The sequence below is a fragment of the Anthonomus grandis genome, chromosome 3 (assembly GCF_022605725.1).
Source record: "Anthonomus grandis grandis chromosome 3, icAntGran1.3, whole genome shotgun sequence".
Lineage (NCBI taxonomy): Eukaryota > Metazoa > Arthropoda > Insecta > Coleoptera > Curculionidae > Anthonomus > Anthonomus grandis.
The window spans coordinates 4953394-4970447 of NC_065548.1; the positions used below are offsets into that span (position 1 = coordinate 4953394).

A 17054-nucleotide genomic window follows, 5' to 3' on the forward strand; every position below is an offset into this window, starting at 1 on the left:
AGTATGGCCACACTTTGTGTCGAACAATACACCAGAGACCAGTTAATGAAAATGCAAACGCACTTATACGCCTTTGTGCTACTTTGATTTATGCCCCTCTATGCTAAGAAATATGCCAGTTTTACTGTTTATGCTTTTCCGTATCAAATATTGGTTTTTGTTCGGTTAAGAGCCGTGCAAACTTTACGTTTATTCCATCTCCATCAGTGGCGTTTCACTATTAAAAAAAAAAGCCCATATGTAAATGAACCGAAGACATGTGCTACGAATCTATTGTTGCTACCTCCACCCCCCTTTAAATCCCAACCCTTTCGAAGATTTAAAAGGGGTGCCGACAATAATTGGCTTGTATCATCTACTATGGCTCTAGCAAACTGAGTCTCAATTCTATTTTTTTTTTTAACACAAACTAATTTTTAATACAAACACAAGCGATTCGTTAAGAGAAAAAGAGAGAAGTGGAATTAGACACGGATTTCCACACCGCGTAAGAGATATATGGTTATGTTGGGGTGCGCAGCGTGGCGCCTGTTCAAAATTCGGTTCAAATTGATCTCCGAAACATAATATCGAAATGGTAGTCCATTTATCCGCGGTGTAAATGAAAAATTTCCGTGTTAAAAGCCTACAAATCTCGGCCCACAATTTGTCCGTTTGATGGGCCTTATTTATCGGTTAATAAAAAGTTTAGTTAAGGCCGTGCGAACGGGGAGTAAAAGCCAAGTTTTACGCTATAACAATCATGAATTTTAGCATTTTTACTGATAATTCCTTGATTTTTTAGAAATTATTTAACGCCGCAAGGATAGAAGTTTGTAAGAAAAAATAATTAATCTACTAACAATTATGTAGTTATCTTACAATTATTTCTAAATAATTGCAATTTTATTCAGTTTTTTAGAGACAAGTGGGAACCCTCTCAAGAGATTTGAAATTATTTCAAGAGAAATTATAAGACTAGCCAAGTTAAAATTACGTAAAGGCATAACTTAAATGCATAAGGTGCACCTTTTCTTATTTTATAAACACACTTAAGTTTATGAAGCGAGTTTTTATTAAGTTTGGAAGGGGTCTATCCAAGAAATGCTTTTATGCAAAAAACACCTATGTAGTGAAATTTAATTTGTTTTTTAGAAACCCTTTGAAGTTATTAGGACTTTATGAACATATTGTCAACTTGTGCTTATTTCAAAGGAATTTTATAGGCATCACACTTCACCATTGCAAGAAATTCTGTAAAATAGACCCAATATGATCCATCACAACAATCTATCAAATCAATTTACAATACTGTAATTTTCAATTATTTTAGGTGAAATCAAGTACAAATCAAAAAATTCTAATTAAAATTCATTCTTGTTGTAAATATTATTTTTTTTAGTTTAATAGCTCGTTAAATATGTGTTGCGTAGATCCTATATGTTGCGTAGATCCAGTGCTGCGTAGATCCTATACGAAATATTAATCGTTTTAAGGTCCTATGATAGTAGGTTTAGAAGAAATGAATAGTTTGTATTAATTTGAAATGGGAATTAGGTGGAAATACTGATTTTATTCACTTCCTTAGTTATAAGTTGGAACCCTGTCAAAAAAATTTAAAAAAAAATTATAAGATTAGCTAAGTTAAAAGTACGTAAAGGCATAACTTAAATGGATATGGTGTGCCTTTTCTTATTTTATGCCCACATTTAAATGTATAATGTGAGCTTTTGTTAAATTTAGAAGAATTACTTGCAATGATTTTGTGCTTTAGAATTATCTTAAAAAATCTTTGTTACAATATTGAATTTGTAAATTTAATGTTTTTTATAAAAAATTGAACAATTGAAAATTGAGCATTTTTATGGAAGAAAAAATATAAAAAATAAAACATGCTAAGAATAATGTTAAGCGAAACATTTAATAGTAAAAAGCTCTTTGAATTTTGTGAAGATTTATGCTTATACAGCCATGTAAAAAAAAATATGAACGAATCAAGAAGAATTGCCAATTCTACTATTTTAAGAAATAAATAAATAATTAGTCAAGCTATGCACAAATTGCATACTAAAAAAGATGGTTAATAAAGTCCTGAAAGATGGCTGAAACAAACATTTTTACAAATTTGTGAAAAAATTGAAAAAAAGAATGGTGATATAAATTATAAAGAGTAAACATTATTACTCTTAATGGCTAATAATTATCCTAATTTTTCTTAAACTAGTTTTCAACTGCAAAGAATATTCTTCTAATTATTTTCCTTTTTATTTGACAAGAAGATTCTGATCCGTTGTCAAGGTATTGAACTTATAGTTGAGAGGTCACTTTAAGGGGCAAACATTAATTTTGTCAGAACTATTATTATAAAATTATTTATAATTAATTAAAATTTAAAAAGACATTTTAAATAAAAACAAGCAAGTAAATTCGATAGAGCAAATAATTTAATTTATAATTATTAATTGTATATTTTTCAAGTCCAGGCGATGCGATAATTATTAATTTTACAGAAAATTAAAATATTAAGTGATTTAAATAAAAAAAAAAATTGTTTAGAAGATAATGCGTTAAAAACAACATTTTGACAAGTTAATTTAGTTAAATATTCAACAATCAACTTTTTTAAGTCAAACATTTTACAAGGCAAAGTAATTAAATGGTTAATATTACATGAAGATTAAAATTGAAAGAAAAAATAATTAAGGATATAACAATTAATTTTACAGAAAAAAAGTTATTGGTTAAAATTTGAAAAAAAAAAATTATATTTGAAAAAAAATTGTCAAAGAACTTATGTATTTAAGATTTAGGAAAAAAACTGAATTAAATTTAAAAAAAATAACATTTTAAAAAGTTATTTTAAAAAATGTGATTAAAACTCTTTTGAGCAATTAAATAATTGAAATTTTTGAAAATTCAAGAGAGTACAGAAAATTAAAATGAATAAGTAGATTATTAATTTTGTAATAATATTTAATACTTATTAACACAATCTGAAAAGTTCTGTGTTCTTATTGAGTTCAATATGATATTGAAAAATGTGATAAGTTTATACAATTAAAAGCTGATAATTAATTAACAAGTTTGATGACAAAATTTAATACTTAATTCAATTGCTTAAAATAAATAAGAAGATTTTTTTTCAAATAATTGAATGACTAAAAACTTTTCAAGCAATTATTTAATTAAAATTTGAATAGACTTGGAAAAATTGAAAAGCGCATCCATAAAATTTAAATTAATTATTTATTAAAATTAGTATTTTTGATAGCACAATATAAGAACAAATATTTTAAAAAAAAATTGAAAAAGGTCTTTAAGTATGCACCGTCTGTTCTTTATTTAAAATTAATTAATTATTTATAATTTTACTCACTCTAATAATTTTGGAAAAATTAATTAGTGGGTTTATTCCCCTGAAATTGAAAAAAATAATTAAATGGTTTCTAAGTATTTAAGTTTAAATAACGAAATGACAAATTTAAAATAAAATAAAAAAAAATTAATAAGTTAAGATTCAATAATAAATTTTCAAAAAAATTCCTCTGAAGTTAGAAAAAATTATTTGATAAACTTAAAAAAAAATCTTTGTAGAAAACCAAGTGCAAAATTTTGCTGAAAAATTTAAAAAAATAATTGAATATTTAAAAAAAGTTCATTCCTTTGAATTAAAACTGAAATTGACAAAAATTACTTCAATTCCTTCAGTTATGCCTTACTTAAGAAGAAATTTTTAGAAAAGACCTTTAAGCTTGACAAAATTAATTAGAGAAATAATTACTAATTTTATAGGAAAAATAAATTAACTATATTTGAAAAAACAGCATCTAGAGTTAAGTTCTAAGTTATTTAATTACATAAAACCTTTCTAAATAATTGGAATTTTAAATAATCTTGGGGAATTTAAAAGTAGATATATAAAATTAATTAGTCAGTAATTGTAACAAGTTTGGTAAAAAAATATTAATTAAATTTTTTAGCAAATTATCTTAGTAAGCATAATCAGGCAAGCTATTTTAATATACCAATATACTTATATAAGTCAGATTAATTTTGTCAATTAAATTAAAATATCACTTAAACTAAAATTAATTAATTAAGGTTTACTAAAATTGATAAATTCGTAGGCAAGTTAATTAAATGGAATATTTTGCGAATTTTGAATATTTTAAGTCCAAGCAAGCAAATAATGAATTTTAGTGAAAGATTTATTAAAATTTTTTAAAAAAGTTTTTCTTCAAAAACTAAAATTAAATAACAAAATGTTCTTTATCTATTAAAGTCTTCATTATATGGGTTTAAGTACGTGTGATTAATGGAATTTATTAAAAATAAAAAATAAGGAAGTCGATTACACGAAAATTAAAAGAAAAAGTAATTAAAACCTTTTAGTGTAAGTAATTAAGTGACTGTTTTAGAGACAATAGAAATTATATTTAAAAATATTAAAATACTATTGTTACTGTACAGGTATTTATAATTAATTCAAATTAAAAAATAAATTTTAAGAACAACTTTTTAAGCAAGAATGTTCAAGCAAACAAATAATTTGTTTGATAAATAAATGAATAAAATAAAGAAACAAGAAACTTGTCAATTTAAATAAAAAAAATATATATAAATATAATCTTTTTTAGTCTAGAAAAATATTTTTAGTATAGAAGTTCAGATAATTAAATCAATAATTTTAAAGTAATTACTTAATTAAAATTAAAAAAAAAATTAAAATTTTCTTTAGCATTGAGAAAATAAAAAAAAGGTTAAAAATTGAATTAAATTAATTTATTAAATTCCAAAACGTTAATTTCTTTTAAATAAAAAAATATTTAGGAGCCTTTTTTCAAATGACTAATTTCATTTAGCAGCAAGTCCAAGTAAGAAAATGAGTAATTTATGACAAAAAAAAGATCCATAAAATTAATTGATATACAAATATAAAATTTAAAAAAAAAAATAAAAATTTCAAATTAAAATCCTTTAAAAACAGCGATACTCCAACTGAGAGAATAAGAGTCACACAAAAATTCCACAACCGCCGTAAAACATTCCAATAAACCGCAATTATTTATTTTTATGGTTGTTTAAATAATTCTCAACATAAATGCACATATCCACCTACACAATGTATTCACTAAAAACCCATTAAAAAAAAAAAAGCACATTTTGATTATGACTATAAATATTACCGGCGAGGAATGCGAAATTATGCAATAACTTTTTTCTCAATAGACCACCACACAATACCGCTAAATTTACACCCAAAACACCAAAAAAAATAAAGTGGTTTGTCACACGGTTAAAATTCCGACAATTCAAGGCGCCAAGTTGTTAAGATTTTTATTACCTTTATCAGTGGCATTTTACCTGTATCTCGCTCCTAAGAGCTCTTTTACCTTAAAACGTTGTATACTAAGCAGAACAAGATTATCTTTATAAAAAAACAAAATTAAAAAAAAAGGGTTTTTTCGTGAGACCCATTTCTTTTGAACGTGTTTATGTGTGTGTGGTACTTCAATATCCAATCGCTCCTTGATTACGCCCATACCGTTAATTGTGAAACAATAGGAATAACAACTATTAAACTCCTTGGGATGAATATGCATCAGTAAATAAATAAGATGATAATTTTACGCAGAAAAATTCGATGTGGAAATATGATGATCAGTGGGTGTCCGTTTAATTATTTTTTTTGTCTCTGGGGGTATTGTTTCTTTAATAATTTTGTAGGTGGTCTAGACGTGTTAAGTAGTCTCAATTGGAATTCAATAGGTTTATTTGTCAACCTTGCAGGAATTACTGTTGGGTTATTTATGTCAACCTGAAATAATTAATTCACAGAACATAATAGGTTTGTTCTTCTTAAGCTTATATTAGTTTCACCTAACAATTTCTTAACAATTGACATAGAACTCAATGCTTAGATTTTATATTGCCAGATTGACCTAAAGAGGTTATTCTTTATTTCAATTCTTTATTTTCTAACTTATACTGGATAAAGAAAATTGCAGATGACTTCAGTTAAATGATTATCCTTCGTTAAGAAGCTCTTTTACGTCCTTCATCATCATTGTTCATCAATGTACGCAATAGTTTATAGAGATGCAATGCTTTGCCCTTTTAGTCGTTAGTATCAAGAATCAAGAATATCCTGATTCCCAAGAATCTAACTTCAAATTCTAGTTGTTATATTTAGATGACGATTATAATACGTTATCATCAATTTGTTTAACAAAAAGCTTCTGTTTTAGCACAAATAGAAGAAGAGTAGTTAGACGATTAAGCAAAAGAAGCCTCTTCTATAAAACTACTTCTCATAATTCTAAAAATATACTCGACTACTTATAATTAAATATAACTAAAAACGGTCGAGGGAACAACGTGCTGAAAACCCAAGATAACTCGTCGAGTGCAAGCCGACTGTCAAAATTGTAAAGAAAGAATCGGAGAATCGGCGCTTTTGGCCAAATGGCCCTTTATTCAATAAACTATTTTGAAACTAATCCTTTGAATGCAAGTCGCTTTGGATGGACGTGATCCTTTTAAAGTTCCTTTTGATCCCATTCAGTTATTAACACTGAATCGTTGACGGTAAAGCGATTAAGGGGGACAATATTTTGAATGAAAGACACAAAAGGTTCAGCTGGAAATACGTATATTATACGAATTTGACCACTAGTGGGTCAGTTTTGGCTTTGAATTAGGGATTGTTTGAAAGTGAGGAAATTTAAAATTTTTCTTTGCTTTAGACCATTTCTATTCTTAAGCAGATTTAGCTGGTGTTGTCTGCCACCAAAAAAAAAACGTCAATAAGCAACTGAGGAAGACATAAAAGCCTTTTGAGAAATAAATTACTTATTTTACAGCCAAGTTTTTGCAAGAAGTCAATTACGGAATGTTTTAATAATGTCCTTGGTGCAACGGCGGTAAAAAGTCCTTTGATGTTTGGTCCTTCACGTGAGAGAACATGTAATACAAATTTGAGCACCAATAGATGAGTCTTGGCTCTAAATTAAACGATCATGATACCTAAAAACAAACTAAATTTAATTTTTTCTTTACTTGAGACATTCTCGATTCTTAAGCAGATATTATGAAATTGTCTTAGGAGCAACTAGGGAGGACATAAAAGACCTCTGAGAAATAAGTAACTTATTTAACAATTAATTTTTCTTCAAGGAAGTCATTTATGAAATGTCTTGTACATATCCTTGCTGTAGTGGCGGTAAAAGTTTCTTTGATGTTTGGTCATTAAAGCGAGAGTATGTAATAAATAATTTGAGCACCAATGAGTCAGTTGTGGTTTTGAATTAAAGAATCATAACGTCTAAAAATGAGAGGAACTTTATGTTTTCTTTACTTCAGATAATTTTGATATTCCTATCCTCTTCTCATTCTCAGACTGAGATAGGGATAAATAAATGAGAATTCGACTTTTTTACTTTTTCGTTTGTATCGCCTGGAAATAGTGTTTTTATCTTTTAATTTGTCAAATTTTACCAGAAAAACATCACTTTATTCCCATCCTTTTTTAATTCTCAGACTGAGATAGGGATATATAAATGAGAACTCGACTTTTCCACCTTTTCCTATATCATCGATTTATTTTCTTAATAGTGTTTGGATCGCCTGGAAAAAGTGTTTTTGTCTTTTAATTTGTCAAACTATACCCGAAAAACATTACTTTATTCTCATCCTCTTCTAATTCTCATACTGAGATAGGGATAAATAAATGAGAATTCGACTTTTTCACCATTTCCTATATCATTGATTTATTTTCTTAATAGTATTTGCATTGCATGGAAATAGTGTTTATATCTTTTAACTGGTCAAATTATACCCGAAAAACATCACTTTATTTCCATCCTCTTCTAATCCTCAGATTGAGATAGGGATATATAAATGAAAACTCGACTTTTCCAGCTTTTCTTATATCATCGATTTATTTCTTAATAGTGTTTGGATCGCCTGAAAATAGTATTTTAATCTTGTAATTTGTCAAATTATACTCGAAATAGAATTACAGAAAATTATAGCAAAACGTCAATAATCAACTAATAAAAGCCCTGTGAAAAATAAATTATCTATTTTAGAGTCAAATTTTCGCAAGAAGTCAATTACTAAATGTCTTAATAATATCTTTGGTGCAACGGCGGTAAAAGTTCCTTTGATGTTTGGTCGTTGACGCGTCGAGTCGTTTTTCATTTCCTACACTCCGCGTCATAAAGTTGATATTGTTTTCGCAACTTCGACTTTCTTCACCGTCTCCTCTCTCTCTCTCTCTCTCTCTCCATTCTACTAAAATCCATGGAGAAAAAGAAACTAATTAAATTTTGGTAAAACACCCGAAGGCCGAAGCGCCTCTATCCACCATAAACTAAAAGAAATATGGTCCAATTTAACCATCAAGTTTTTACCGAATGCCACCGTGATTTATAGAAATGGAAAGGCGGCCACCCAGCGCTGCCGGTTGTAACTCAATTCCAGGTAAATTGTTTCAAACTTTTGGTGTGCCTTAATTCTTTTGGACGCCGACACCGGGTAATCCTTCGGATTTTAGCACTTTACCTTCACGTCTTCGCCGACAGACGAAGAATGGGATCACCCCAACAAAAAAAAAAACAACCAGATGATGACGGTGGGTTCAAACTTTGACGCTTTAATTGGATAATGGGTTAATTTAGGTTATTGAATTTATGATCCTCCTTATACTTAAGAAATAGAAGAAGCTTCCTTTGGTAATGTTTGTATTAAAATATATGCTCACTGATAGAAGTGTAAGTAGATATTCATTGTTTCCTCATCAATATTCATCTCGTAATTTCATAAAGAGACGCCAGATGTACTGACTAAAAAAAAAAACAGTTGGCGTTCTCGTTCGGTATATCTGGTTTCTTCTGTTTTATTAATTCGTTTGTTTAGAACAAATGAATCCGTTTACGCCTTTTTAATTCAATTGTTCAGCGGTTCGTCAAGTCGGCACCGAGGTGGTTACTTGTTCGCTGAAACGTCTATTTGCATAATTGGTTGGTTACTTTGCCTATAAATAGTTGCCTGCTTAATACTAATTTAGCATGAGGATTAATAGAGTTTAATTATGTTTTTCATTAGAGGTACAGTAAAAGTTGCTACGATTTAAATATAGAATGAATTTCATAAAAAGAAGGTTCAGGTACTCAAGTACAGGTAAGTTATGTAGGAAAAATTAATGAAAGTTATTATTTTTTGAAAAGGACCTAGTAGTCTATTTCGCTTTCAAGTTTAATAGAGGATTGTAAGAAAATGATGATTATCTTATATAGTAATTGAGGAGTGTTGGAGCAACACCGAATAAATCCACCAAACATGATTTTGAGAAAAACCCGAATTTTTAAAAACGCAAAAAGTGTTATCTTTTCCTTTTTTTTTGGTAGAACATATTATTGGAGACGTCGTTAATAATACATTCTACTTAAATACAATTTTTAATAATTATTATTTTTTGAAATATAACAAAACCAAAAATGGATTTATTCGGTTTTGCTCAAAAGTATTGGATTTATTTGATTTTGTCCAAAATTTTATTACCAAGCAGCAATAAAAACATTGTTTTAAACAAGAGAGCTTTATTTCTTAAAATATTCAATCCAATATATTAATAAAAAATAAAAGAAAAAATAAAAACAACAAAAAAAATTCTTTAAACAACACAGTCATTAACTAAAACCTAAATATGGAGTGCGTATTCTTCCTCCAAGCAGTTGCAATCATTGCTAATATTATCCTCTTCCTGAGAAATTTTCTCATTATTTTCACCTTCGTCTTTACACAGCAGTTTTTTGTATCATTCAATTTTTTCTTCACTTGCCCACTCTTTTCCAAATTGTTTTTCCATCAGTTATTTTACACTTTGATTTTTTTTTAAGGAATGGTATTGCACAGCGGGACCTCTGACAACGAAAAGTTCTTTAAATTCTTTCCTCTTTTATAGAGATATCTTTTAACTTCTGATTGGGCTTCGAATCGGTAGTGTTGGAAGCATGTGAAAACTATGTCCTCTTACAGGGTAGGTAATGATAATTTCAATAATATTATCAGGAGGGTCCTTTAAGAGCCAAAACATTAACATATGAATGATGTGGGAATTTTTGTTTTGGCCCCCACATCCATCGCAGAACAATCTTATCTGAGTTATGCCAGTCAGGTCCAAAGCTGTTAGGTAGTCCAACAACGCAGATCCAATTTCGGTAGCACCTCTCCCAGATTGATCTTCCGTCCATATATAAAAAGTAGAATTTTTTGAGTTCATGGAAACACAGCAGAATGAATACATACTTATTTGGTGTGAATAAAATGCATCAGAAATAGGAATGCGCGCTAGCGGCTGCACCTGTTGTAAATCAAAGCAAAATGTCAAAGAATTTTCTGGCTCTTCTTTACAATGGGTATAAAAAGCTTGGCTTCTTTTCTTATGAACTCTATATTCAGTCATATACTCTACTTTACACTGATTTTTAGCCTGTTCATTATAAATTTGGCGTAATTTTTTTACACTGAGATTGTCCGGTAAATAAATCCTTCTAGATTTGCTTCGATTATAATGACTTTCAGTAGCTCTTAATTTTCCGATAAACTCTTGAACTTTATCCCGTTTATCCCGAAAATTACGCGAAACTGCGGCAAACGGCGCGCCGGGACAAGACTAATCAGATGAGCACTACTGACTACTACTAAAACTATACTGTTTTATCCCGTTAACACAAAAAATACAGCCGTAAAAGGTCATTACCTTTTTTTATTCTAAGTTATACAACCTTGGTGCCATCTCTTATTACGTTAATTAAATTTTCTGGATTTATTCGGTTTTGCTCGCATCAGATAGTTTATAAAGTGTAATTTAACAAAGTCAATTGAAATCCGTCGCTAACTCATTTTTCATAAAAAGTGGATTTATTCGGTTTTGCTCCAACACTCCTCAATTGAAGCTACAAAATCTAAGTTGCAACTGCAAGGAAGAAAATATAATTTTAAAATAAATTAAGGTAAAAAAGTGCAAAAGTAACGGCGAGTTCTACTAAAAAAACCAAAACAAAAACATCCAAAAATTTAATTTAATTTTTTTTAATTTTAATTTTATTATTCGTAATACTACACATAGTGTTTTTACAAGTCGGTAATATATAAAATGCAATTTCATGATTTAAAACTTAATTATTAACTAAAATTAATAAATAAAAATTATATACGCACAAATACAGTAAGATTCTAAAATTTATATATAATTAAAGTCTACGGACACTCAATTTAAAAATACTTATAATAGACACACAATATTTATAAAACTTATTAAAATTGTTATTTAGGTACTTTCAAATGAATAAAAAGACTTTTTTAATAAATAGTTTTTAATTTTTTTAATAAAAGCTTGTTCATTAAGTTCCCTAACCTGCAATGGTAACACATTATATAAACAAATCCCATGATAAACAGTTCCTCTGCGGGTTCTCCTAAGCCTGCGATGGTAGATAATTTTTTATAAAAGTCAAACATTGTAAGATGAATACACATGGAAAAGTGACGATGCCAAGTCCAGAATAACAGTGTCGACAACAGTCACGGCGCCCCAAACCAGTCATAGCCCTTATGCACCTGCGCTGTAAACCAGATATCTTCTCCCCATGAGTAGAGTGGCCTCAGTTCAGCACAGCATATGACATAACGGAGCTAAAGTAACCATGATAAGCCAACAACAAAACTTCCCTTGATACAGAGCTGATGGATAGATTTCTTATTAGAAATGCTATTTGTGATAACTTAGATGCCAGCTGAATAATGTGGTTTTCCCAAGTGAGACCAGAGTCAAGAAGTACACCCAAGAACTTTACAGATTCATCCTGTGGCAGATCTATTTGAGATTAAGATGCTGTGTTTTTAAAGCATTAGGGTTTAGTTTGTTTGCTTGAAACCATTCCCTCATTTTACTCTCTATTTCCTCTGTACTGGCGATTTTCTGTTTTGCCGGGTGATGATGCTGGAGTAGAGTAGTGTCATCAGCAAACAGGATCAACTTATGCTCATGTGCCCGGTCTGTAAAATAAGGCAAGTCATTTACATAAATAAGAAATAAGAGTGGGCCTAGAACGGATCTTTGTGGTACTCCATGATGTAATGGCTGACAAAGGCAATGCTCTCTGAATGAAAGTTGTAGTAACAGAGCTTGCTTAATAAAATTTCATAAGATACACAGTCAAAGGCCTTTGTCAGGTCAAAGAATGAAGCATAGGTGTCGAAACCCATTTCCAGACTCCTTGGTGAAAAATCCACCAAACTCTCAATAGCCAATGCAGTTGACCTGTTACTCCTGAAACCAAACTGACCCTGCATAAGGAGATTTTTATTTTCAAAATGTTGGTACATTTGATCCTTCATGAGTGATTCCAGAATCTTCGAGAAAATTGGCAACAGTGATATTGGGCGATAGTTGGACACATCATCAACTGAACCTTTGTTTTTATACATTGGTATCACTTAAGCCACACACTTATAGGATGTAGGAAAAATGTTTTCTTTTATTTGTCAATGGATAAATGATAATATTTTTAATTGTTTTAATGAGCTTAACGTTAAAATCAAAATAGTCTTTGCTCTTTTTATTTTTAAGAAAGTTTATTTTATCTCTAACCACATTGAAAGTCACCTCATAAAATTTAAAAGAGTCAGTGGTGAATCTACCAGGAGTTAAAAATGTGGAAAAATTGTTTGTGGGTGTAGGTAATTCTGAGACTATACTTTCTGCAATGTTAACAAAAAAGGTATTAAAAGTTTGAGCAGTTCGATTTTTTTAACTAATTAAACTCCACATTGCTGCCTGCTTATTTTCCGAGCTCTTAATAAAATTGTCATTTGCAGTTTTTTTGGCTTTGCACAGCTCTCCCCGATAGGACTTTTTATACTGAGTTAACTCTTGCTTAGAAACCATAGTAGGGTGCTGTAAATGAGTACTATGTAGTGCAGCTCGTAACCTTTCCCTCTTGTTCCTGAGATGTTCACTAAACCATGAAGGTTTGTTTTCTTTAGGGCCCGATTTAAAGATTTTAGATTTAATAGGGAAACTTTCCTCCATAGCATTACCTATTAAACCCATGAAGGTTTCACATCTGCTGTTTATATCTTGGTTGGTATTGAGAATGGAGTTAAAGTTAATTGATTCGACAGCATTGTAGTCTTAGAAAGTCTTAATTTGTTCTTAGACATTCGATAGTAAAAAAATGAAATTTTGGAAACATGAAATTTTGTCATTTATTCGATACGTGTAACACAGATTCTTTGAACACAAAGATTTGTGTGTCATCTGCAAAAGATTGAATCTGGCATTTTACAATATCAAACAAATCAGAGAATGTTCCTTTCCTAGAACACTAATTGAAATTTAATACAGACCGAACTAGAAAACAAAAATGCAATTTGTAGCAAAACGTTACCAAAGAAATAACAGCGTATTTCAGATTTCTTATTTATGTACTAATTAAGTGTTTTCTAGTATGTAGATCTCTAATGAACTGGTTTTGTTTATGTTGTCCACTTCAGTCTCTTCTAATACTTCTATCCCTTCACTCTCTTCCTCTGGCACCCTTGATTCACAGTCTTTATTCTTATTGTTATAATTCTTTGACTGTCCTTTAACTCTTTTTGATGGTCTCGTAATATCTTTTAGTTGCTTGATAAATATATAATAAGATTGGAAAACAAATTCAAGTGATGATGCTTGAAATCTCTAATTCTCTGAAGAGACTTTTTTGCCATTGAACGATCAAGAAATTTTAGTGCCTCAATTTTCTGACTTATCAAAAGCATTTAACCGTGTAAATATGTATTTGCTCAAATATTCTTTAATTTTATCTGGATAATACGAGTACCCTGGATTTTATACAGAGATTTAGTGTTTTAGTTACACGCTTTAAATTGCGAGGTATTTTAGGGGTCGTAAGTATTTTGAGAGTTTCACATTATTACATTTCCAATTATTGATGTACAAGGTAATTGAGGTAATTTTAAAATAAGTGCAATTAATATATAAATTGCGGTAAAGACAAAGAAAGTAAAGGCATATTTTGTCCATATGCATCTATGCAGAACTGATCTTGTACTTAAGTAACAAGGAGAATCATAGTGAAATATTGCTTTTTAAATGTGATGAAGTAAAAAAATACAATTTTAAAATTCTTCAGTGCGTAATGAAAAAGTAAATTGCGGTACAGGCTAAAAAAGTAGAAAAATTCGATTTTAAGAATGAAGAGTAAAATTAGTAGGAACTTTAGACCAGTTTTATTATATATTTGCTAATTTCAGTGTAAAATGAATTTTCTTCAAGTAAGAGCTGAAATTTTAAGCTCAAGAACTAAGGATAATCATTGAAACCTATTAGGTGATTTTTGAAAGAAGAAAATGCGAAGAAATAATATACTTTTATTTAATTAAATATTATTTAAAATTTTAAAATTGGTCATAGGACCTAAAAATGTAATAGCAAATGTCCTATTTAAAAAACGCAACATTTATGGCAAAATTTTTGGTTTTGATGCAGTTGCTTTTTTATAAAATCGTCGAATTTTCCAAGTTAAAATACATGATAATATACAGAGTGGTCCAGTTTAAACGTCACTGATTTTGAAACGTGATAGAAAATTTAAAAGGAAATAGACTTTCATTATAAAAATTTTCTCAGAAATGTTTAATAATAAAGATACAGGGTGTTAAAGTGAAGAATAATTATTTGTTTATTTATCATAACTTTTAAACTACCAGCTTAATTTTAATTAAATTTCGCATGCAGGTTATTCTAGTGAATTGTCAATATCTGATAAAATAATTTTTTTTTAAAAATTGTCAGTGGCGTAACATATGGAGAGACTTGGTCCTTTTTTCAAGTTCTCTTACCTGGTCAAATAAAATCTACTTATGGAGCAAAGAATTGGCAATTAATTCAAGTAGGGTGATATATAAAATGTAATAAGGCGTATAATAATATAATACAAGAAATAGTAACATGTAACATAAGATATACATGTATATATAATATGCTAATTTTCAGTGGAATGTTCGGAGATTATATTTTAAAATTCCGTTTTTAGTTTTATTCTTTCTTTTTCCGCAACATACATATGTATATTTTTTGATAGCCTAGACCGATGCACGCATCTTAGGGTTATCTTTTGGAGTATTTTTTTGCCTCGTCTGTCCTCTCTTCTTGCGCTCGTCGGTTGTCACACTGCCATGCCGCTGCCTGTCTTAAAACCTTAGGTTAATTAATTGTATCTTAATAATCTAATCTTACTTTGCATTCCTATATAAAAATGTTATTTTTATTTTTGTAAAATTATTTTTGTAAATTGTAAAGGGCTTTTTCATCCCTTCTTTGCTTGTGCTTACTAGGGAAAACGGTTTTATAATCGAGAGAATAGTCCTATTTGTCAATGTTATTTTTTTTTTGTAATTTTTATTGACCTATAAACCTGTAAATTTTGACAAATAAACCATTTTGATTTGATTGATTTGATTTTGATTTGATTTTTTGCCTCAAATCTGCGAGGCAATAAAATATTTTTTTATTAGAAGTCAACTGTTACATTCTTCATTTAATTTGGAAAAAAAAGTTACTCCTGCAAAATTATGATTTAAGGCACTGTTTTTAAACTATCTTAATTTAATGGTTCAGAAATACCTGCTAAAATGTTGCGAAAATTTATAGAAAAAAAGGAAATCGAGCCTGGATTCGTAAAATAGTTAAATATAAAATCGTAAGTTACCTTAAGTCATTATTTCATTTTTTATTCTAATCAGTTCCTAATTTCTAAAATTCAGAATTCTCTCAATTTAGACAGTAGAGCACGAATTCATGAGATTTGGAGCATTTAGAAAAAATTATCTTAAATTCACGAATTTATTCCGAGCAGTTAATAATAAATTCATAATTTTCATAGTAGTCAAACGTTCATGATTTTAATACATTTAGAGAAAATAACCATAAATCTATGATTTTCTTATTCCAGATAGTTAAGCAAAAACTCATGGTTTTTGAAAAAATGACCATGAATTTTAAAATTTATTCCAGATAATTAATTAAAAATTTCATTATCTTATTTCTGTTTGGACACCGGTATTCCATTCATAATTTTATTAATCCAGGCATATAAGCACGAATTCATGATGTTTAATGAATTTAACAGATCATTTTTCAAGTTACCTTAAGTCATTATTTCATTTGACAGGTTTAATTTAAGATTCAAGCCTAATTTTCTTTTTTTTTTTGCAGCAAACTGGCGTTTCTATACAATTAAACTAAGATATTTTAAAAACAGTGCCTTAAATCAAAATTTTGCAAGAGTAACTTTTTTTCCAAATTAAATGGAGAATCTAACAGTTGACTTCTTATAAAAAAATATTTTATCGCCTCGCAGATTTGAAGCAAAAAAGCACGAAGTCCCTCCGTATGTTACGCCACTAACAATTTTTAAAAAAATTAGGTTCATCAGTAATTGACTTGCGAAATTGAATTAAAATTGACCTGGTAGTTTAAGAGTTATGATAACTAAACAAATAATTATTCTTATATAAATATATGTTGTTTTTTCCCTTAATTTCGAACACACGGAACCTAGATTTTTTTTTTAACTTTCATGGCTAATTTCTTATGAAAATTTTCGACTGAATAATTTTTTTATCGGAAGAACATCTATTTCGCTTTTCTCAAATCTCTAGATCTCTTCATTGCAGCATTTTGTACTTTAAAAAAAATATTTTTTTTATAGGTACTGGAAATGGTATGAAATAAAAGAGTATAGAAATTAAACCCAAATTTAATAATTAAATTCCCTTTTTTATTCCTATCACTTGATCTTTTAATAAATTTAAGGAAAATATTACGGATTTCCATAGTGCCTAAGCAAGCAATGAAAATATAAAATTTTCGACTTTTTTTCACCTCTAAATAATAAACGATCAACAAATATATTAATTTTGCATTTTTCATATCAACACACTTTATTTAAGAACCGTAAACAATCTTTAGAATTTAAGGCACAAAGTGTCCATATCTCTAG

The 17054-nt window shown here is 28.9% G+C and overlaps 1 protein-coding gene and 1 long non-coding RNA gene across 5 annotated transcripts in view; one reads left to right on the plus strand and one right to left on the minus strand.

The window, feature by feature from the left end:
• Window positions 1-17054, plus strand: part of LOC126733755 (uncharacterized) — a 196204-nt gene that overhangs the window by 120621 nt on the left and 58529 nt on the right. The window lies entirely within an intron of this gene.
• LOC126733757 (uncharacterized) overlaps window positions 1-17054 on the minus strand; it is a 157746-nt gene that overhangs the window by 23227 nt on the left and 117465 nt on the right. The window lies entirely within an intron of this gene.